The sequence below is a fragment of the Cibotium barometz genome, chromosome 48, assembly GCF_041138505.1.
Source record: "Cibotium barometz isolate CiBa-2024 chromosome 48, ASM4113850v1, whole genome shotgun sequence".
Taxonomy (NCBI): Eukaryota; Viridiplantae; Streptophyta; class Polypodiopsida; order Cyatheales; family Cibotiaceae; genus Cibotium; species Cibotium barometz.
In genome coordinates, this window is record NC_141093.1 from 29,112,639 (window position 1) to 29,135,417 (window position 22,779).

A 22,779-nucleotide genomic window follows, 5' to 3' on the forward strand; every position below is an offset into this window, starting at 1 on the left:
GTTGTGCCATGATATTAGCCACTTTGGCTTGATTTGAACTAGAGATGATGAGATCATCGACATACAACACTAGGTAGCACACCATCCCTGATCTGAATGGATATAGATATTGGGATCACAATGGGATGGTTGAAAACCTTGGCTGCGTAGAAATTTGTCGGTGCGATCATACCATGCTCGGGAGACTTGCTTAAGCCTGTAAAGAGCTTTATGCAGGTGGCCAAGATTTATGGATCGATCTTGAAGCATGAGCTCAACTGATGGGCTGAGCAGCAGAGACTCAGAGCACCAAGGCAGGCAAGTTTTCGGAGAGGACACTCCACACTGGATCGCATTTTCACATTACAGGGCATCATTGAGGAGGGGAGAGCTCATGGGCATCACATATACTGTTGCTTTGTGGATTTCCGCAAGGCTTTTGATACCGTCCCACAGGCGAGATTGATGAGGAGATTGCAGGATATGGGAGTACCAATAGATTTGCTTTGGGGGATCCTCACACTACTGAACGAGTCCGTCACTGGTAGAGTACGGGCCCCGAGGGTTGACTCAGATGTCATACACAGCACTATCATAGTGGAACAGGGCCGCCCCCTGTTTCCTACTCTCATTGGGCTATACATTGATGAGATATCTTATTGTATGCAAATGACATTGTCCTTATCTCAGATTCACAAAAGGGGCTGCAGAGGCACTTGGATGCATTACGGGATTTTTTCGAGGATTTGGACCTCACGGTGAACCTCACGAAGACCAAGGTTATGATATTTTACACATCCCCACAATGGGTAGGCAGATCCGCACCTCAATTTACATATAGTGGGCAGCTTGTGGAGTATGTGGCGGCTTCTTATGTATATCTTGGGATAACTTTTGTTGGGCCTCAATTCTCTATGCGGATGGCAACCGAAACCAAATTGATGTGAGGGTATGTATCTCTGGGCTCACTGGAGAGGCATTGCTCACAGATACAGTTTTAGGAGCCGAGGACGAAGCTCTGGCTATTTGACACATTAGTCACACCTAGATTATTGTATGGAGCTCCCATTTGGGGTCCCAGTTTATACCACAAGAGGAGACGGAGAAGGGAGTCAGCTATGACAGATACAGGAGAGGTATATGATGGGTGGAAGCAGATGGAGAGGCCACTAGTAATGATGATCTCACACATGATCAGGAGTAAGCCTTAAGGAGTAATCCTTCAGTGCCACATGAGATAGTGCGATTGGAGATGGGTGGGGACTGCCCCTATGGTGACAAAGGCTCTTTTCAAGACAATGACTTACTGGCACAGACTGTGGGAGCTTCTACCAGATAGATACCCCCGGCTTGCCCTAGATTCCTCGAGAGAGATGGCACTTGAGGGAGACACACGGTGTTGGTATGCACAGGTGAGCACCTGGTTTGGTATGCATGGCATATAGATGGGGGCACTCCCACCATTTCAGTACAACATAGAGGCCCCTTCCTTTGCTCTCAGCTCCACAAAACTGAATAGGGTGATCAGGAAAGACATTGTGAGATTGGATACTTAAGAGGACCTCGCATCCACCCCTCCAACCCATAGGGACGAAGATGGCTTTCTACAGAGACCATCTTCTTCACATGACGAAGGACATCTTCATCATACGCCCTCACTACATGGATACACATCTCTCATTTGGGGTGCAGTGTGCGGTGTGCGATTGGACAGATCTGCACCTCTTCCCACCAGTTGAGAGTGGAGACAGTGAGATATGGGCAGAGCGCAGCTACACTAGGGGACAGGACATGCCAACTTTTCCGTACAAAGGTTGAGACAAAGGCTCATTATATATGCAGATGCCCAGTATACTATGAGATTAGGGGGAGGTTCCATTGCCTGGATTTTCCATACCAGAGATGCTTGGGGCTCTTTCTTCTAGAGCTCCATAGACACACAGAATCCCTACTATATGGCTGAGATCAGGTACACATGCCCGAGGTCCAACGCAGAGAGCTCTCACTGATTTCTTCCAGACTAGAGCCCCGAGGTCCAACGCAAGGAGCTCTCACTGATTTCTTCCAGACTAGAACCTCAAGAGAAAATCCACCCACTCCCCTTGAGCTCTAGGCTGATGCAGGAGCCCGGCCGAGAGGAGTGACATTAGATAGAGCCACTGAGCTATGCAAAGCTTGACGCCCCCGACATAGTGGCCGCCGGCCATGCTCAAGTCACCTCAGGAGGATTAGAGCCATCATTTCCCACCACTGCAGGACTCTCTCGCCAGCTCAGGCTTACTACATTGGGTACCATGTTGCAGTGCCCTATGCGAGATATTCTTCGCTGATGTGAGAGCTTGAGGCTCTTTGTTTTTTTATTTTAGTTTTACTTTCAGTACCATGATGATGTATTCCATGGACATGATGCTACATTTTGGTCTCATAGGTCATTTTGACCTTTTGAAGATGTTAATACAACTTTCTTTCTTTCTCTCTGTGTGTTGTTTTCTACCCCCCATTTCCTGCACATTAGGGTTAAGCCTAACACAATAGTGGTATCAGAGCCCAAGGTTTCTTGTTTGAACCCAAATTTTTCATACATCGTACACTCGTGCAATGCCCATACATGCCAGTACATCTGAGCGCACCATCCGAACCCAACCGTACACCCTCTTGCAGCGATTGCACCTGCCATTCGTACCGCCCATACTGCCAAGTTAGTACACCTATAGAATCTGGTTGCGATTGTACGTGTAGAATTTGTACCAGTTGTACCTACAGCATACCTGCCCAACTTTGCAAATTTGAACGTTTTTGTAATTTCAGCACAAATTGAGACATTCAACCTTTGAGATAACAAAATTACTTGTCAATATTTCTTTTAGCTGCTGTTAATTTCTCTCCCTACGGAACTTTTGTATGGTCAATTGCTATGAAAATGTGGTTTGCAGTTGTGTGTGGTTCCCAAGGGAAATGTGGCAAAAGAAGTAGAGACATTGTGTGTGTTGTTGGCTAAACATGTAATGGCACAAAATGTAGGGATGTATTTGGGGTCTTGTCTCAAGAGGACAAGCTTGATGGCAGCAACTCCTTCCTTTGGAGTTTTATGGTCAAAAATTTACTGGTGACCAAGGGTCTGTGGGGTTTTGTTAACAGTGATGACGCTTGTCCCGCAAATATTGCATGTGCTACTCGTGGGTGAGGTGCTCATCAACATTCTCTAGCATTTGCTCCCACGATGACACTGAACACGTTGACAAATAATGCAAGCGAAAATAAAATTTGCTACATCTTTTTTCATGTTAGGCCAATAGAAGTTTTCTTTACAAGTAGTCAAAGTAGTGTATGCCACGATATTCTATATAAGGTGGTGCATGCATTCTTGTAAAACAAGTTTTTAATAGAGTGGTAAATGCATTTCTTTTAAAACAAGTCCTCTATAGGGTGCAATAATGCATAACCTTTTTTTCAAAGAATAGAAAACAATCAGCACAAGCGTAACTATTGAAAGGCAAGTAGTTGTTATGGATAAGTGTGTTCCAAGCATTTGAAAAATCAAGGTCATATGCATAAGTGTCATGCATAGCATCAAAAGATTGAATGTCAGCAACAGAAATGTTATTTATTTTAGGAACAAAAAAGATGGGATTCCAGAGATGCCCAGGCAATGGCTTTGATCTCATTGTCAGTAAAGAGATCAATTATACCTTATATTAGGTCTTGTAAAAGATCTCAACATGCTTGGGATGTATTGGAAACCATGTATCAAGTTAAGAAAGAGGCCAAAGTCTCATATCTCAAGAAGCAGCTTGAGAATCTTGATATGAATGAAGGTGATATAGAAGAATCTGGTATGGCTGTTGGTAACTATTCCATTGTTCCTACAGGCAAAGATAATGCATCAGCAAACTTTCCATAGGATGATTGGGATTTTCTTGTATGCAACATGATGCTACACAAAAGCACAAGTCTCTTATTGTTGATGAGAAACAGGTTTTATGGTATTTTGATAGCAGAGCTTTTAGACAAATCTCCGCCAGGAGGGATTTGTTCACTAAGGTAGGGGCTGTCCCCCCCAAAAGACAAAAAAGTCTCATGTGCAAATAACTTCTCTTACCCTGTGAAAGGCATTGGTGAGATCATGCTCACAACAACTAATGGTACAGATTTATGCTTGCTAGATGTACTCTTATGTGCGAGTGATTAAGAAGAATCTATTGTTAGTGTCCTCTTTTGGCGAAAAGAGGGTTTGTTGTCAATTTTGAGGATGACAGATGCATAGAGAGATCATGAGAAGGACTATGTGATAGTTATTTCTGGGAAACTATACCATGGCCTCTTTCGTTAGGATATATTTGAAAAGAGAACACACGATGCTAGTGTGGTTACTATTCCTACTCCTGCCATGCAAGAGGTAGAGTTATGGCATGCCAGGTTTGGGCATGTAAATTATGGTAGTTTGATGCTTTTGCAAAGGCATAAATTGGTACAGGATGTGCCACATTTTGAGCTACCTCCGAAACATATATGTAAAGGATGCATTCTTGGCAAAATGCATCGTAATGCTTTCCCAAAGGATGGTTCGATGATACTTGATAGTAAATTACAGCTCATACACAATGATGTATGTGGTCCTATGGGGACACCGTCACTTTGAAAACATATGTACTTTGTAACATTCATAGATGATTACCCCAGATTTACTTAGGTCTGTCCTTTGAAAGCAATTGGAGGTTTTTATGTGCTTTCAGCACTATGTTGCAAAGTGCAAACCCTCCATAGAGTTCGAGGGGGGTCTGATGCTTTTAAAGCATACTTGGCTGAAAAAGGCATTAAGCACTAGTGTACCATGCCACACAGCACAACAGAATGGTGTTGCAGAAAGAAAGAACAGGTCCTTCATGGAGATGGCTAGATGTATGGTCAAGGGCAAGGGTTTGACTCATAAATTTTGGATGGAGGCAATCATGTCTGCCAAAAGCATTGGAAACTATCACACCATATGAGGCCTGGTATGAAAGAAAACCTGAAGTTGATTACTTAAGGGTTTTTGGTTGTCTGCATATGCTCATGCGTCTCGACAGGCAAGCTTGAGGACAAGGCAACAAAATGTATTTTTTGTGGGGTACAACAGTGGTAGCAAAGGCTACTGTCTCTGTAATCCAATCAGCCAAAGGATTTTGAGAGCAGAGGCGTAGTCTTTGTGGAACAATCAGCACAGCTGCCACTGGGTGATTTTGGTACACCATATGTTCACTCACATGACATGTTTGATGGACTACTTCCACTGGCTCTTAACAGTAGAACAGATCAGCCAGCAATAGAGCATGATTTGCAGCCAAATGGACAACATGTGGATGCACAGAATGGAGGACATTGTGAGGGAAGAGAGGACAGCCTTACAGGAGGCTAGATTAATCCATGGGTGGCTGGTCCGTACTTTGCAAGAGAGCAAACTCTCTGCTCCCCTCAGCGGAAGGACACAGGCTGGTTCTAGAAGCTTAAGAGAACATCATGCTGATGCCACTTGGATGAGTAGTCTTTGTGATATAGATGAGCTTGACTACTTTGAGGAAGCCCAAGAAAATGAACATTGGATGAGAGCCATGCATGACAAGAAAAGGTGGGATGCCCAAGATGCCCAAGCTCATGCATTGATTGCTCTTTCGGTGAAAAGGAGCTTTATACCACACATTCGTGCGTGTCATACTGCTAAGTTGGCTTGGGATGCACTTGCAACACTTTATCAAATGTGTGATGAAGATGAATCCCAACACATTCTCTTTTGATGAGTTGGGTCCTTACTCTTGCAAGAGGAGCAATCTAGGGAGAACAGGTTTGGCAGGAGGAATGGGGATCGAGCCTTTGTTGCCCAAAGCAAGGGCAAAGGCAAAGCATCTAGTACTAGTGGTTATAAGCCTAAGGATGGTTCAGCCCCCTCTTCTGGTAAAGATGCTGATAAGGGTGACAGTGAGAAGTCCAAGAAGAAGGGACATTGCAATTACTGTTGAAAATCAGGTCATTACATCAATGAATGCAGGAAGCGCCTTGCAAAAGAGAAGGAGAAGGCATGTTTGTGGCTGATGCATAAGCTCCTAGTGCTGAGAAAAGGAATCCACGAACTATGCATAGGATGATTGGGCTTTCAATGTGCAATGTAGTTACGATCCTTCTTTACATGATGTATGCATGTCAGTGACAGACTCACATGTATGGTACATTGACATTGGTGCTAGCAAGCACATACCACTGAGCGTGGCTTGTTTTCCTCGTGTTTTCCCCTTACGGAGGTCCTGTCACATGTACAAACAACTCCTATCCGGTGAAAGGCTGTGCTCAATGCTGCAAATGGCGGGACAATCGGAAAAAACATTCTGCTGGCTGGGTAACATAATGGCACTGGACTGCAAAAATTGGAATCACTCTCTCAGAAGTCTTGTTTGTGTTAGCAAGCATTAAAAAGAGCTTGTTGTCAGTCTTTGCCATTGCTAGGGCAGGCCTAGTTGTCAAATTTGTAGTGGACAAATGCATAGTTCATGATCAGAGTGATGGTGAGACCACCGTTACCTCCGGTACATTATGTCATGGCCTTTATAGGTTGGATGTTTATGAGAGATTGGCACCATAATTGTCAAGTACGATACCGTACAGTTTGTACGATACAATACCCATAGTTGTCAAGTACGAAAAGTTCGATTCGGTACGGTACGTTCAAATACGATCCCGGAACACACCACTAAATTTTAAAAATAAAAATACAGTGGAGGTATGGTCCATTAAAAAATACTTAAAAATATAAATATAGATGCAAAACTTTTACCCAAAACATAAAAATTTAGAATGTTGCAAGTTGCATAGAAAATGAAAGTAGACAAATGTACACGTGACATGTCAAAGAGTCGTGAATATATATAAAGCCGCAAAAGTTGGCATGTCGCATGGGTAAGTACAAAAATGCAAAAAGCCCATAGAGGACTATAGAGGCTAAAAGCCTATGTCACCATCTATGTCAGGAGTCAGAGCTATCGCTAGGCTCTTCACTATCCTCACTAGAGGAGGACACCTCTCAGAGCTCCCACCAAAATCCCCATCGCTAAGAACGTTGCCCTTATCATCATATTCGGGCTCCCGAATATCACCATGAACTGCCGAAGAAGACTCCGCAATGGAAGCATCCTCAACTCTAATGGCTGCGGAGGTAGAGCTCCGAGAGACCAGTCTTACATAGGTAGCAACTAGGCGATCAGAGCCTCGAGAGCCAATGGTAAGAATAGGCCGAATCTGTACTCCACCTCTAGCTCGACGGCCACGACGAGTGCGAGAGACTCGTCTATCAATCTCCTCTAGCTCTTTGTAGAGCTCTGCATATATGGCCTCCTCCTCTCCATTACGCTCCTTGTGGACACTTTTAAGAGTATCCACCGTCAACTTGAATTTGTCGACATTTACCTACAAGTTTTATAATTGATTAGGGGCTAAATAATAAAACATTGAAAGTTATGTAAGTCTAACATGTTACATAACAATATACGTGTCTAGCTTGACTCATATCGTGCATTGCATGCACCATGCGTAAGTTATTGCGGCAATAGACCAGCCACTCTAACTGTCTCGTGCTCAGTCGATTGCGTAACTTCGTGTGTATAAGTGAGTAGGAACTCCAGTTCCTCTCACATGCACCCGAAGAGTAATCCTAATCCACAATAAAAATAAACAATGTTCAGGATTCTAGTATCTACACATAATTTAGTAACTTGGTGCCAAGTGGTTAGTGGTTACCTGCGCTAGAATTCTCAAAGCCACTCTTTGTAGGTGAGGTTGATGGTAAGCAAATGACTCCCACCAAAAGAGAGGCTTCACCATAGAATCCCTCCTCCAACATACCGCATTGGCGAATGCGGGGCCCCTTTGATCATTATAGTTGATGAGCTCCTGTAAGAACTGAAATTGCTCATTCTCATCATCGGGTAATGCTTTCAGTAAGAAAGCATCCCTAGCTCAAAGCAACTCTTGATTAATGAAAAGTGAGAGTGTTTTGTAGGCAGGATGCAACAAAGCAACAAGGCCATGGATAGGCCTCTTCATCCACTTCCATATCTTCTCCACGAGTGCCAAGATAGCATCGCATCGAGGAGTAGCCTCAATGGGATCACTGGGAATTTTAAAATAAAGGGGAGAATATCTTATATGAGAAAAATGAAAGAATGAGTATATAGATTCAACATTCTATTTTAGTTTATTACTTATTCTTGAAAAGTTGAATCTTATTTACCTTGTTAGCATATACTTTGGATCAAGCTCATCAAGGACTGTGGTGTGGGTAATCGCGGCAACCTCTCTGATAAAGTGAGTGAGGAGCCCCATAGTAGCCCCCTTCATGTCTGTCATGCGTAAAACCCTATACAAGGGAGTAACCGCAATGACTAGGGCACGGACCTGGCGCCAGAACTCCTCTCTCAAGCATAGCCGTTGAATGGCTCTTGCCTCATCGACACGCGAAGGTATCTCACCTTGTATCCATTCCTGCCACTCCGGTGAAACCACTGTTACTTGGAGCTTAGGCATGACATCATAAAGGCGCTCTAGAAGAAGCCTCATGTAGGCAAAGCTCGTCGAGGATGGCTTCTTCATCTCCAAGTCGCTGTGATGGCGGAAGATAGCAAGGGCCTTGACTTTTTTACTTAAAAAAGTGACAATTTGAGTAGCTTGTGTCACCACACTCTTCACCCACTCTAACTTGCCTATGTCCTCCATAAGCATGTCAAGGCAATGAGAGGTACAAGGAGTCCATACTATGGACTTAAACTCCTCCTCCAAGCAAGCGGCCCATCTTGCGGCAATTGGACGCATTGTCCGTAACCACTCGAACTACATTTTCGGGGCCAACCTACAAGAATGATGGACCATGGATCATGGATGCAATCATGCATGATGCATGAAAAAGGAAAAGAAATAAGACTTCAAAAGTTGAAAGTTGAGTAAAAGGTAAAGGCTAAACTTTGAAGCTTCAAACTCAAAAATTAGAATTGTATCTTACCTCGATTATGGCTTGTTGAATGTGGCGATAGATGATCTCGCCCGAGGTTTTCTTCCCCGCCTTTCCGGCATCCACGGCTCGCAAGAAGTACGTGCCAAGAGAGCAAGATACTAGAATGTTAAGGATGCCCCTCTTCTTTCTATCGGTCCATCTGTCGGAGAGGATGGAACAGCCATTTCACCCATCCCGCTCGGACAGGCTCGAGGGTCTTGTTGATTCTCTCCTTTTCTTCATCAAGTGCCTTCGTGCGCATGTCGTTGTAGGTTATACCATGCCAAGGGCCATGGCATGGTCCTACTTCGGCAATGGTCCTTACCATCCTTTGCCATTGAGGAGTTTTGAGGACACGAAATGCGAGATTGCACTCAATGATCATGCGTGCAATCTCCACATTTGCGTCTTGTTGCTTTGCTCGGACCCAAGAGAGAGAGGCCACATTTGTTCCAATGGAGCCTCCAAGAGTGGCTTGCCTCTTGTGTGGAACCTCAAACTCACTTGGCCTCTTTGATGAGGGAGTGGAGTTGGTGACGGATGCGGAGAATGATGAAGAGGATGTATCCCTTGCCAGCGGGATGACTTCGTCTTGAGCGGTGGCAACGGCGGGGGGGGGGCTCTTCCACTATCATGTGCTTTGCTAAGCAAGGAGTACTTCTTCACAATGCTATCGGAAATGTCTTGAGGGATCATCTTGCAAGGTGCAATTTGCCCCCCCCATCTTGGAGAGATGTGGAAGAAGCCTAGTGGCACTACTAGTGTAGGCCTTGCCACAATACTTGCAAGTCCACTTCCATGCCCCCGACTTCCCCTCGTTCTTCTCATGGGTAATGGCATGCAAAGTAAAGGCTTCATGCTTTTCTCTCATGGTGAAAGAGGAGAGAAGGGTCCCGGGAGAAGGGTCCCGAGAGAAGGAAAGGGAGAGGTAGGGAGAGGCTTGAGGAAGAGGGGGAGAGAGGGAGAGGGAGGGAGAGGCTTGAGGAAGACTCAAGACTCAAGAGGGAGAGCCTAGAGGCTTGAAAGTTGAGGAAGAGGAGAGGCTTGAGCCTTGGCCCTTGAGGACGAGGGAGAGAGCCTAGAGGGGACTCAAGGGAGAGGATAGATCATAGACTTGAGCACTTATGAGGAGAGCGTTGAGCAATGAGAACTTGTGAGGATGGGATTGGGGAGGGCCTCTTATATAGAATCTAGATAATAGGGAGAAGAGCCTAGAGCTAAGAGACTCAAGGCTCAAGCCTCAAGCAAAGGCAACCAAAGGGTTTGGGCCTTAGCAAGTTGGCAAGGCAAGCAAGCAAGAGCCCCAAAAAATGCCCATCAAACGGCTCTCCAAACAAGTAGAAAACGGCAGAAAAAACGGGCGAAAACGGTCATCTCTGAACCGGATCGAACCAAATCGTTCGAATCGAACTTTCTCGGCGGTTCGCGAACCGGAGGCAACTATGATGATACCATACGGGAAAATACGGTATGATATTTTAAAAAAAATCTTATTCTATGGTATCATACGGTCTTTTAAAAAAATACTTACAAACTTTAGTATTTTTAATTTCAAAGAGAAGACAAGTTGTCACATGATTCAAACCAAAATTCCATTAAAACCAAGTTGAAAACATACATAGATGTTAGGCTAAAGCCTAAGTCATACAATGCGAGGCGCTCTAGGCGCATGTAGCCGTAGTAGTAAGTACAAAAAGTGGTGCACAAAAAAGAGAGGCTAGAGGGATAGGGCTAGAATCTAGATGGAGAAGTGATCACTATCAAAATCAGAGCTCTCGCTAGGATCATCTCCATCATAAGAGTGCCTATTGGAGCACTTGTAGAAGTCACCCTCACTAAGGATGTTGTCCTCGTCATCAAACTCGAGCTCTCTAAGCTCCTTTGACAAGGCAATCGGAGCGTTCTCATTTGCAAGGGCAGAGGAAGAACTACCGGAACCTCATCGTATGTTTTAAAAAATTATTTATAAACTTAGGTATTTCCAATTTCGAGATATGGAGTATTTTAAAAAGGAGGGAAGCATCATAGTACAGTGAAAAGCTCAAATAACCATAGACAAGCAAAAACAAGACCATTACTTCCAAAAATAAATAATTTAAAAAAAAAACATTTTTGAAAAAAAAATTATAATTTTTTTTCCTGAGAAAAATCCATACGAGACCATACGATATGCTATCATGCGCCATACGGAGACAACTATGATTGGCACATGATGCATGTTCTGGTACAACCACACGTGCTATGAATGACGCAAAGCTTGGTATGCGTGCTTTGGCTACTTGAATTTTGGCTGTTTGCTACACTTGCAAAGGCAAGATATGGTGTCAGATATGTGAAGAGTGCATTTTAGGGAAAATGCAATAGGCATCATTCCTCAAAGATGAATCAGTAACAACTATTCGGAAATTACAACTTATACATAGTGATGTATATGGTCTTATGAGGACACCATCTATTGGGGTTAACCTCTTTTTTGTGACCTTCATTGATTACTACTCTAGGCATGCTTGGGTGTATTCTTTGAAGCAAAAGTCAGAGGTTTTTACATGCTTTAGACACTTTCTTTCCATGGCTGAAAATGTGTCTGTATTTAAAGTTAGCACCCTTCATACAGATGGAGGGAGGGGGTACATGTTGAAAGAGTTTAATGCATACATATCTGAGAAAGACACAAAAATCAATGCATGGTGCCTTACGCATCTCAACAGAATGGTGTGGCAGAGTGGAAGAATAGGTCTCTTATGGAAATGGCACGTTGCATGTTCAAGGGGCAAGATTTGCCTCACAGTTTTTGGATGGAGGTCATTATGTGCGTCACCTATGTGCTCAATAGATGCCCTACCAAAGCCCTCTAGATATTGACATCTTATGAAGTTTGGAAGTCACAGAAAGCCCTTAGTGGCTCACATGCATGTTGTTGGGTGTCACGCTTATGATCTTGTGCCTGAGCAACACCATGATGATGAGGGAGTAAAATGCATTTTTGTGGGATAGAGTTCAAAAAGCAAGGGGTATAGACTCTACCATCCAACTACAAGGGGATTTTGGTGAGTAGAGATGTGGTTTTCGTGGAGGACTCAGTTCAACCCATGCTTTCATGCAAAAAAACAGCAAAGTGTATACTCACAAGATCTCATTGATACACTACTTCCCTTGTACAATTTGGGACAGCCACATGTGGAGCTTTTTGGCGCTTAATGGGGTGCTGAAATTCAGCCTCTAACAGCTGCAAATCAGCCCTCTTTGGCCGAGATTCAGCCCGATTTACAACCCAAAGATCGACCCATAGATGAGGTTATTGTGGAAGATGCAGTGGATGAGGAATGGACAGCCATTCAAGAGTCCAAACAAGTGCCTAGATGGCTGTTGGATACATTACGTGACAGCTGATTGGCAGCTCCTTTGCCTAGCTGCACATGTGCATGTTCTCATTATGCATCCGGTTATAATGTGGATCATGCTCTCATTGCCGGCACATGTAAGGATGAGGAACGTGTTTAGTGTTTACTTCAATCTAATTGCATCTTACAAAATTAGGAGGAATTATGGTGGATCCAACTATCATTGTTATAAGGTTATTAAAGTAAAGGCTATGTACAAAAACCAATGGATATATTTTGAGGAAGCACAAGAAGATGATCAGTGGTTGCGTGCCATGTAGGATGAGTATGACTCAATCTTGAAAACTGACACTTGGTGTTTGGCTGATTTGTCTCATGGCAAGAAAGCCATTGGCATAAAGCAGATGGTAGTGTTGATTGCTACAAAGCTAGGCTTGTTGCAAAGGATTATGCTCAACAGAAGGGTATAGACTATGATGAATTCCTTACTCCCACTTCTTGTATGATCACCATTAGGTGTATTATTGCTATGGCGTCACATCATGGATGGAATGTGCATTAGTTGGACATTAAAACTGCCTAATTTGCATAAGGAGGTTTATGTATTTGAGCGTTGTGGTTTAGTTCACAAGGGTGAAGAAGCCAAAGTGTATAGATTAGAGAAAGTTTTGTATGGCCTTAAGCGGGCTCCCAGAGCATGATACGAGAAGATATATGTATACTTGGTTGCACATGGGTTGTGTAATAGTCCAACAAAGAGTATCCTTTGTGTGAGGAAGACTAGATAGGATTTGTTGGTCATCGTTCTATACGTTGATGACATGCTACTTACAAGCCCCGATGTTGAGAAGAGGTTGAATTACAGGCTCCTTTGAGACGTCAGACTTGGGCCCGTTGCATTACTATTTGAGTTACAACATGATGATGGGATGGTCATGATGCAATCAAGAGACTGCTTGAAAAGGTTTAGTCTGGAGGATTATAAGCGTGTGGCTACACCAATTGAGACAGGTCCCAGGCTTAGCATTCAGGATTGTGGAGAACCTTTTGATCAGACGATTGATCAGGCATATCCCTGTACATGTTTACTTCATTACTCCAGGGGGGCTTGTAGACATATATCATACGAGTAGTGGTGGATTGTGAATGCACTTAGTAGCTGGGGCACTTTTTCCTTCACTAGGAGGTTTTTTCACTAGCATGTGAAAACACTCTTATTTCATATTATTGGCTATCATGGTGTGTGTTGCTCTCTCTCTCACGACTATGTACTTGTTGAACTGTGTGTGGTGGGGTGTGTTGCTATTACAAACCCTAGCCCAACTGGGTGCCCATCATGGATGGAATGTAGAAATGTACATCAATTGGATATCAAAACAACCTTCCTTAATGGGACCTTGCACAAGGAAGTGTATGTGAGTTAGCCCATGGATTTTGTGGCGCATGATCAAGAAGGGAAAGTATGTAGATTACCAAGGCTTTGTATGGCCTCAAACAAGCTCTTGGAGCTTGGTACACATAAATATTTGACCAGCCAGGGCTTCTAGAATAGTCCAACAGAGAGTACCCTCTATGTCAAGGGGGGCTTGTTGGTTATTGTCGTAATGTATGTGGATGGTATGTTGCTAACAAGGGCGAATGAAGATAAAATTGCAACATTCAAGGCTGATCTTGAATCCTCATTTGAGATGTCAGATCCTGGGCTGTTACACTATTATTTGGGCATACGAAGTCACGTGCACAGCTGTCGACATGGCTAAACTCATATTTAATTCTTGATTTAGATAGCAATCACAGAATATATTTAGGGCATTAGCAAGCTCAGAAGCAAGTCCAAAAACATCACCCAAGCTCAGCCTCTAAGCAGCCCACACAACCAGGAGTGTTTGGCCATCGCTTTGCTATAGGGAAGCCGACCAACATGCAAAGATCCATGGAAGAATGCAGCCAGGCTAGCATTTTTGAGGTGGGCAGCAACAAGCAAAGCCAGAAGAAAGCATCCCCTAGAAGTTGTGTGCTCAAAGGAGCATACCATTGATTCTCAGATCAGTTCCAAAGGTGGAGCATCATGTATGATCATTCCAAAGCGATTGTAGGTATGGGGACATAGTGGACCATATGCAGAGTTCTCTAACCAGACTTGAAGTGGCATCAGAGGAATGATAGGGTTTTTAGTCAAAGTGTCAAAAGTCAGACATAGTCAGTAGTCCAGGGAGGAAGGATGACAAGTTTCCAACCCATCATCAAGTTTAGCAGGAGGGAATGTCACGTGCACAGCTGTGGACATGGCTAATCTCTAATTTAATTCTTGATTTAGGTAGCGGTCATAGAATATATCTAGGGCACTAGTAGGCTCAAAAGCAAGTCCACAAACATAACAATGTCTGAAACCGGCCTTCAGAAACTTGACGAGCGGTGAAACAAACACTCGACACAAAACACTTCAGCACCCTTGAGGATCTGGAAAAGGAAAACAAACAGTGGGAGCTAGAGTGCTCCTGCAAAAATTATACAGACACCAATTGGCCCAGAACGCAGTGGCGCCCCTTGCGGTATTTCTTTACTTGATCAAAATTTGAGTACAAAGTACAACTTGTCGAATCCTCTACCAATAGGATCCCTCGAAGCTTTTCACCCAAGACTTCCGAATAAGAACTATCGCTATTACAACAAAGCATTCCATAGAGAAGGCACACCTGTACGACACCTCCCTGCTTGCAAAGGTCTTCTCCATCTCTACCATGGATCACACAACCCTTTCCCAAACAGCAGTAGGGCTGTACCAAACCACATGTAATCCCCTGTAGTCATAGCTTGCATATAACCTCGAGAAAACTAGAACCTTTTCACATGAATCCAGAGACATGTTCTCCATATGAAACCAAAGACTTGTATCCGATAAACCATAGACCTGAATCCCATAACCATAGGCCTGTTTCCTCGAAACCAAAGTCTTGTTTCTTCTCGAAAACCAATGTCCTGTTTCCATGAGAGATAAACCCACATATATGCACCATCCAATCACGGTGCCAAACACCTAGAGTTGTTTTCCATAGCACCAAGCGAGAAAAAAAACAGAGAACCTGTAAGCAAATCCCTGAGCACATATAAGTTTGACACGAAGAGAAATCACACCATCTCTTCCATGAACAATCCCATGCATCTATACGTACATCCTTGGCACACAAAAGAGAAAAACGCACCGGGCCCTTGTAATGAAAGAAAGAGGTTATACAATGGTTGGCGGCCTCTGTTCAGCAGCGCTTCCCCCCTGTTTCGCCTCCCCTCTGGCGCCTCCTTCTGGCTGCCCGACTGGCTGCCCGTTGCTGGCTATAGCCCAGCCGCCTGGTAGCCTCCTTGCTGGCTGCAGCCCATGCGCAGCAGCACCTGGCTGAAGCTCACGTGCAGCAGTGCTCACCACCTATAGACCATGCGCAGCAGCCCTGTGGCCTACGTGCGTAGCAGCACCTGCCGTGGCCCATGCACAGCAGCAGCACACGCCACCTGTAGCCCTTGCGCAGCAGCCTGGTCACCCGCCTGGTAGCCGCCTATACGTCCCACACAGCAACCAGCTCCAGGGGATGCCCGCCATGCCACACGATGATGATCCACGTGGCGACCTGCCTCTCCAGCTCCGCCACCCTTCGCCTTATAAAGAGGCGATTCGCTTTCAGATAACAAAACGCATGCTTATAAAAATAATATTTTTAAACCTTCAAAGGTTATTAAGCCTTATAAACAATAAAATCCCTTTTGTCCCCTTTCACACTTGGGCTGGCCACCATATATGGGTTTCCTTTTCATATCCAACTTGATGCCATTCATACTGTCCATCCCGTGCCCACCTGCTTGTTGTCCAGAGGGAAAAACACAGGGTCATGACAATGTCATAGAGATGCTGTGCGAACCCATATATATATGAATGGAAGGAAAATACCCTTATACCAAACCAAATTGAGCCTGGGGTTCCTTGGAAACTAGGAAGATCTAAAATGGGTGGCCAACCTCCCAAGAAAGGCGGTGTACATAGACTAGGAGAGTGAGGGCACGGCTCTATGGCCCTTAGCCCAATAGGTGTATCCACACCCTTCTCAAAGAACCGTACGTGACACTCGTGCCATACGGCTCCGTCCCGGGAATATTGAGTTTCCTCCTCTCCAACCAATGCAACGTTTAGGTCTTCGAATCTGATCTCTCTCCCGCATGGATGTCTCGGTGGCACAGAGTGGGATTGACTTACAGTTCAGGCTGGCCTGCAACACTTAGAGCCCGCATAGACAGAGAAAACTCTCTAAAGTGAGAGAGTCCCCGGGAGAACGAGGGGTGGGTGGTCAAAGGCCGAGAATAAGACGAGACAGTGAGCCGTTCCCGCTTTCCAGTTAGTGACGAATTTGGCGGCGCCTCTAACCAGCCCACACAACTAGGAGTGTTTGGCCATTGCTTTGCTATTCTAAAGCTGGCCGACAACATATATTGAGTAGTGGGATCATCATGGCTGGCTGACCAGCACATTCAGATTTTATTAGCATTTGTTGTGAGTCGTGGACAAAAAGGGCAAGCGGTCGGAAAAATTTTCATCTAATCACCAGGCCCTGCGCTCGCTGAAGCTCCCGCCCCCCCCCCAGCTCTGCGCACCTTCGCTCCCCCCCCCTTTTTGCCGCTGCGCCCCCCCTCTCCTGCCTCGCTGCTGCGCCGCCCCCCCCTTTTCGCCTGTTTCGCCCCCTCCCCTCTGCGCCATTGCGCCTGCCCCCCCCGCTGCTGCCTGCTCGCCATCCCCCCCCGCTTCCGCCTGTCCCCCCCCCCGCCGCCGCCTTTTCGCCTTCACCCCCGCTTCCACCTGCTCGCCATCCCCCCCCCCCGCTTCCGCCTGCTGGCCCCCCCGCCGCCTCGCTCTCATCTCGCCGCCTCCATTCAGCAGCGCCCCCCCCCCTCTCCTTCTCGCGTTCGCCGCCCCCCCCCCTTCCCTCCTCTGTCGCGCTGCCTTCCCCCCCTTGGGGGTTTTCCGTCTTCCGCCTCTTGGTGTGCAGCCCGCTTCTTGCTGGGGTTTTTCGCTTTCGCCTCGCCTTCGCTTGAGCTTCAGACTCTGATGGAGACTCCTCCCGCCTCGCCTCAGAGGGACTCTTCCGCAGCCCCCTCGCCCGCCCCCGAGGTCATCCCCATCAGGCTTTCTCTTTCGCCGGAAGAGGAAGCGAGCCTCACCGCAGAGGTGGAACGCCTTCAGGCTCACTCCACCATCTGCCGTATAGTCGGCACTCGCCCCAGCAGAGGGGAGATCAGGGATCTACTTCAGGCTCGCCTTCTTGCAGATGTGGGCAAGATCCTTGATGTACAGCTCTTGGGCCGGGGACATTATCAGATCGAGTTCGAGGCCGCCCAGAGCGTTGCCAAGGTCCTTGCCATGAGTCCTCTGGATATCAGGGGTGCTCGGGCTTTCTTCAGGCCTTGGCAGCATGGATTTGACCCAGCTGCGGCGGAGCAGGGAGAGCGCCTCTTCCATATTACAGTTTGTTTCCCTGGTCTCCGCCGGGAGTATCTTCCGCTCCTCTCCAGGCTCGGAGCATTGGTGGGCTCGGTTCTTGAGACGGGCCCCTCAGCAGCTTCAGTGGTGGCCAGAGCAGCTGGGCTACCTTCGGTCAGAGTGTTGGTATCTGACATCTCCTCCCTTCCTAAGGTCATTCAGCTACCTAGGATAGGGGGGGGGTGGATAGATCAGAGAGTGGAGTTCTCGGGGCTCCCGAACCAGTGCTTCATTTGCAGGCAGGTCGGTCATTTGGCCAAGGCCTGCCCCCGCAGGAGACCTCGGCCCTCACCACAGCAGCAGGCCACGGATGGCCCGCCCACAGATTCGGCTCGGCAGGCTGCCTCAGGGACACCTGCTCAGGCCACAGAGACCTCGGAGTGGCAGCCTGGACAGGGGCGCCGTCGAGGGAGACAGCCACAGCAGCACGCCCAGGTACCGCTGCAGCAGCAGCAACAGTCTCAGCCTCACTGGGTTCCCGTGAGGAACAGATTTGCTCCCCTTCAGGAGGAGACCCCTGCAGCGACCGAGGACCAGGAGATGCCAGCTCCCCCTCCTTCACCTCCCCCACACCCATCCCCTCCCTCCGCCTCGCTTCCACCTTCGCCTCCTCCCGTCCCCGCTCCGGCCTCGGCAGCGGCTCCCTCTCCTCCTCCCTCGCCTCCCCCTCCTCCCCCTCCGCCCGCCTCGCCTTCCCGGGAGGTTCTGGCAGCTCCCTGGCGCTCACCTGCAGTCCGGAGGGCGCTGAGCACTGACCTCGCTCGAGCATCACAGAGGAGACCTATGCCGATTAGGGCTTCACGGATTTCATCTATCCGCAGTCGGCTGAGTCGTCTCGGCATTCGACAGCGCTCGGCGGCGTTTGATTATACCTTCACACGGCTTTTTGGAGCAGAGGGCCCCCATGAGCCAGCACCCATCCGAGTGCATGTAGTGATACCCCCGGCCCGCGGGGAGGAGGCACTAGACTCAGCGGTGGCCTTCTCGTTCCCTCTATGTGGACCTTGTGATCGGGAGTGGACTCTAGAGCTCGCTCTCAGCACGTTGAAGACTCAGGCAGTTGAGTTTTCTCATCACATGAGCGACTTGGAGGTTACAGATGTGCTAGGCCGACTTTGGGAGTTGGCTCATTTTGTCTTGGATCCCGAGGGAGTGGATACATCCGGGGTTCGGCATTTGGTCGTGCGCATTGTTGCAGATTTGGCACGCGACCCAGGATATGTGAGTATTCACGAGGTTACTATGTCCGAGCAGGAGGCAGTCGTCATGGGTCACAGCCACTGGCGCCTGATCCGGGATACTTGCAGTACACCGGGTGGGCAGACTCGCAGCCGTTCGGATGGGGACTACTCTCCATCCAAGCCGCTTGCGAAGGCCCGCCGCACGGCTGAGACAGCCTCCACCTCAGTAGGACATCCATGAGGATCATCTCATGGAATGTACAGGGCCTTGGCGGAGCACACTTTATACGCTATCGAGGCTGCTTGAGGCAGGAGCTACAGAGATGCCTGGTTGGTGGCAGCATTGACATTCTGATGATGCAGGAGCATCACTTGGGTGAGAGCAGGATCCGGAGATATGGTTCGGTGATGCCTGGTAGATGGGATACTTTCTGGTCTGCAGGGTTTGGTCCTTTGGGAGGACAGGGAGGAGTATGCATGGTTATTGCAGATGCATGGCGGCAGGCCATTGTGGATCGAGGGATCATTGTGCCTGGTAGAGCACAGTATGTCATTCTGAGGATGCATGATGAGCTATTGGGTGTGCTCAACATCTATGCGCCCAATCATGCTAGTGCCAGAGCAGAGTTCTGGACTCAGGTTACAGATGCATTGCCAGAGGCCGCACATTGGTGTGTTGGGGGAGACTTCAACATGCTTGAGGACCCGGCAGATAGGGTGGGAGGCAGTCATGTAACAGTGCACGGCACGGAGCTTGCAGCTTGGGACCGGTTTTGTATGACATTGAGGATCACGGATGCATGGCAGCATGGGGCTTTCTCCCGGTCTCAGGACAGTCTTAGTTTCTCTCGGTCGGATCGCCGGCAGGGAGGGACTAATCTATCTCGGATTGATCACTTTTATGTGGGCGATTGGTTGGGGGAGCGAGGGGGCTCCGTCGGCATTCTTGCTGGCACCTCATTTTCAGATCATGCGCCAGTTATACTGACTTTGGAGGAGGGGACACGGGAGCCCAGCTTGCAGTTGAGGATCCCAGAGAGGGTACTTGCAGACCCCAGTCTCGCTGAGGACATTGAGAGGATCTGGCATGATAGTCAGTGTTCTGACCAGGATGCAGCGGGCCAGTGTGCCCAGGGACTCATTGATCTTAGCTCTTTTCTACACGCTGCAGCTTTGACACGACTGGGAGAGATTCGCGAGCGGGAGCAACGGCTGAGACGCAGCCTTGCTTCGCTACAGCGCCTTCAGGAGCAGCAGCCTGCATGTGAGTGGGTGGCGTCCCAGCTGAGCCAGGCACGCCAGGAGGTTAGAGAGGCAGAGGAGCAGAGACATGAGTTTTACTATCGTCGACAGGCCTCTCAGTGGACACAGCTTGGTGATAGAGTGACTGGGGAGTTTTTTGAGATCACTGGACCCCGTCATGCGCGAGCAGGGGTTCGCCAGCTTGGTAGACCGGATGGATCGATAGCTACTGAGCTCGGGGAGATCAGAGCCATTGCCACTGCTTTTTATCGTGACTTGCTTTCAGCAAAGCCAGCCACTGAGGATCGAGATGTATGCAGACAGACAGTGTGGGCCCATGTGCAGAGGAGGGTCACAGACCATATGCGCACAGTTCTAGGTGCGCCTCTGTCAGAGATTGAGCTTGCCGAGGCCTTGAGGGTCCTGCCGCGACATAGTTGCCCAGGGGAGGACGGACTGACGCCGGCCTTTTTTATGCGCTATTGGGACCTTTTGGGGCCAGGCCTCCGCAGGGGCTTTCAGCATGTTTTGGACACTGGGGTGATGCCGCAGAGCTTTTCAGAGGGCTTGATCTATCTTATCCCCAAGGGGGAGGGAGTATCGGATGACATTCGGCATTGGAGGCCTATTACGATCCTCAATACTGTATACAAGGTCTTGGCAAAGGCCTTGAGTTTGAGGATCCAGCCCTTCCTGGGGGAGTTGATTCATGCTACTCAGACAGGATTTGTCAAGGAGCGCAGTATCCTTGACAACATCTTTACTTTTTGGGAGGCGACGGCCCGAGCTAGGTTTCTTGGCGAGGACTTGGTCGTGATGCTTCTCGATTTTGAGAAGGCATACGATAGAGTTGATTGGGGATTCTTAGAGGGCACTATGCTGCGCCTGGGCTTTGAGCCAGGATGGATCAGAGGGGTGGCAGCTTTGTATTCCACAGCTCGCAGCCAGGTGCTGATTGCAGGAGGTCGGGGGCCGAGTTTTGAGCTGACCAGATCAGTCCGTCAGGGGTGTCCTCTCGCCCCTTTCCTTTTTCTCTTCTTTGCGGAGGCTATGAGTATGTATTTGACGGCAGAGGAGGTTGGTTTGAGAGGACTTCAGCTCCCAGTCCGGGGGGAGGATTTGCTTGATGCAGAGTTTGCAGACGACACGGGCTTATTTTTGCATGGCCAAGAGGCCAATCTTATTCGGGCAGAGCAGTCGCTCCAGGTTTTTAGTGCAGCTTCGGGAGCATTGATCAATTGGCGCAAGACAGTGGCCTTTTGGATCAGTAGTGCTCCCACTCCGGCATGGAGTCCGGACCCGGTTTTAGATGGATTCCCTCCGGCACAGCAGTGCGGTACTTGGGATGCCAGATTGGCCTCGATTTGTCACCTGAGCAGCAGATTGCCCCGCTTCTTCTGAGCATTCGGAAGAAGCTATTGTATTGGAGTACAGCTCGACTATCCTTGGCTGGGAGGGTGGTGGTGGCAAATCAGGTGCTGTTAGCGACTATGTGGTACATTACGTCTTGCTGGATTTTCTCGAGCTCTTGCATCAGCCAGGTACAGAGGCTGATCAGGAACTTTCTGTGGTCTGGGCGGGACGGTCAGCCAGCCCGGGCAAAGGTTGCATGGGCAGTTATTACACTTCCGCTGGCTCAGGGCGGTTTGGGCATTATAGATCCAGTCGATCAGAGTAGAGCCTTATTGGGGAAGCTTATTGTTCGGGGGTTGCTTCCAGGCGCTGAGCCTTGGAAAGAGCTCCTCTTGCAGCGACTGCAGGCCCGGGCGCCTCCTGCAGGGGGTACTTGGGCACCAGAGATTCGCTGGATATTCATAGAGATGAGGAGGACAGGCCTCAGTAGAGGATGGGAGGACAGATTTGCTTTGAGTATCCTGCGAGCTTGGGAGCTACTGAGACCGGGGCTCTCTCAGCGGCCTCCGTCTTGTGTTGAGGAGCGGGCCAGGCAGCCGCTCATCTGGAGCCCAGCGGTTCGTACAGAGCAGGGTCATATGCTGGGTTCTCGGCCTCGTCTAGCCTGGGGACCTTTAGCGGCAGGCCCAGCTCGTAGTTTTGGAGACTGGCAGGCTTTCTGCAGTCTACCAGAGGAGACCCAGGTGGAGAGGCTGAGTCACTTCAGAGGGGGGTTGATTATGAGGGATGATATTCGGGAGGCACTTACAGAGGAGTGGTTCACACCTCTCGAGCCAGTGGCCCCACGGTGGATGGGTGCCTTCACACAGTTGGAGATCCTGATTGCTGTCAGAGCTAGCACTGAGGATGGCAGATGCCTCTATTATGAGATTCAGGATGAGGGCCGACTCCAGAGAGTGGAGGTGGAGTCGCCTTTGGTTGCAGAGTGCACCTTTCAGAGGATTCGGGTAGTGGCTGCCGCTTCTCGGAAGTGGCGTATTGACCCCGACCCTGCTGACGTGCTCCCGGATTGGCGCATATGGGCATATGCAGCGCGCCCCTTGGCCCGGCTGCAGTGGGACCCCGGAGAGTACGAGTGGCATGATCCTTATGCAT

The 22,779-nt window shown here is 48.1% G+C and overlaps 1 protein-coding gene and 1 pseudogene across 1 annotated transcript in view; one reads left to right on the forward strand and one right to left on the reverse strand.

Moving 5' to 3' along the window:
- Window positions 1–22,779, forward strand: part of LOC147611040 (vacuolar protein sorting-associated protein 2 homolog 3-like) — a 55,998-nt gene that overhangs the window by 16,998 nt on the left and 16,221 nt on the right. The window lies entirely within an intron of this gene.
- Window positions 6,946–8,811, reverse strand: LOC147611041 (uncharacterized; annotated as a pseudogene).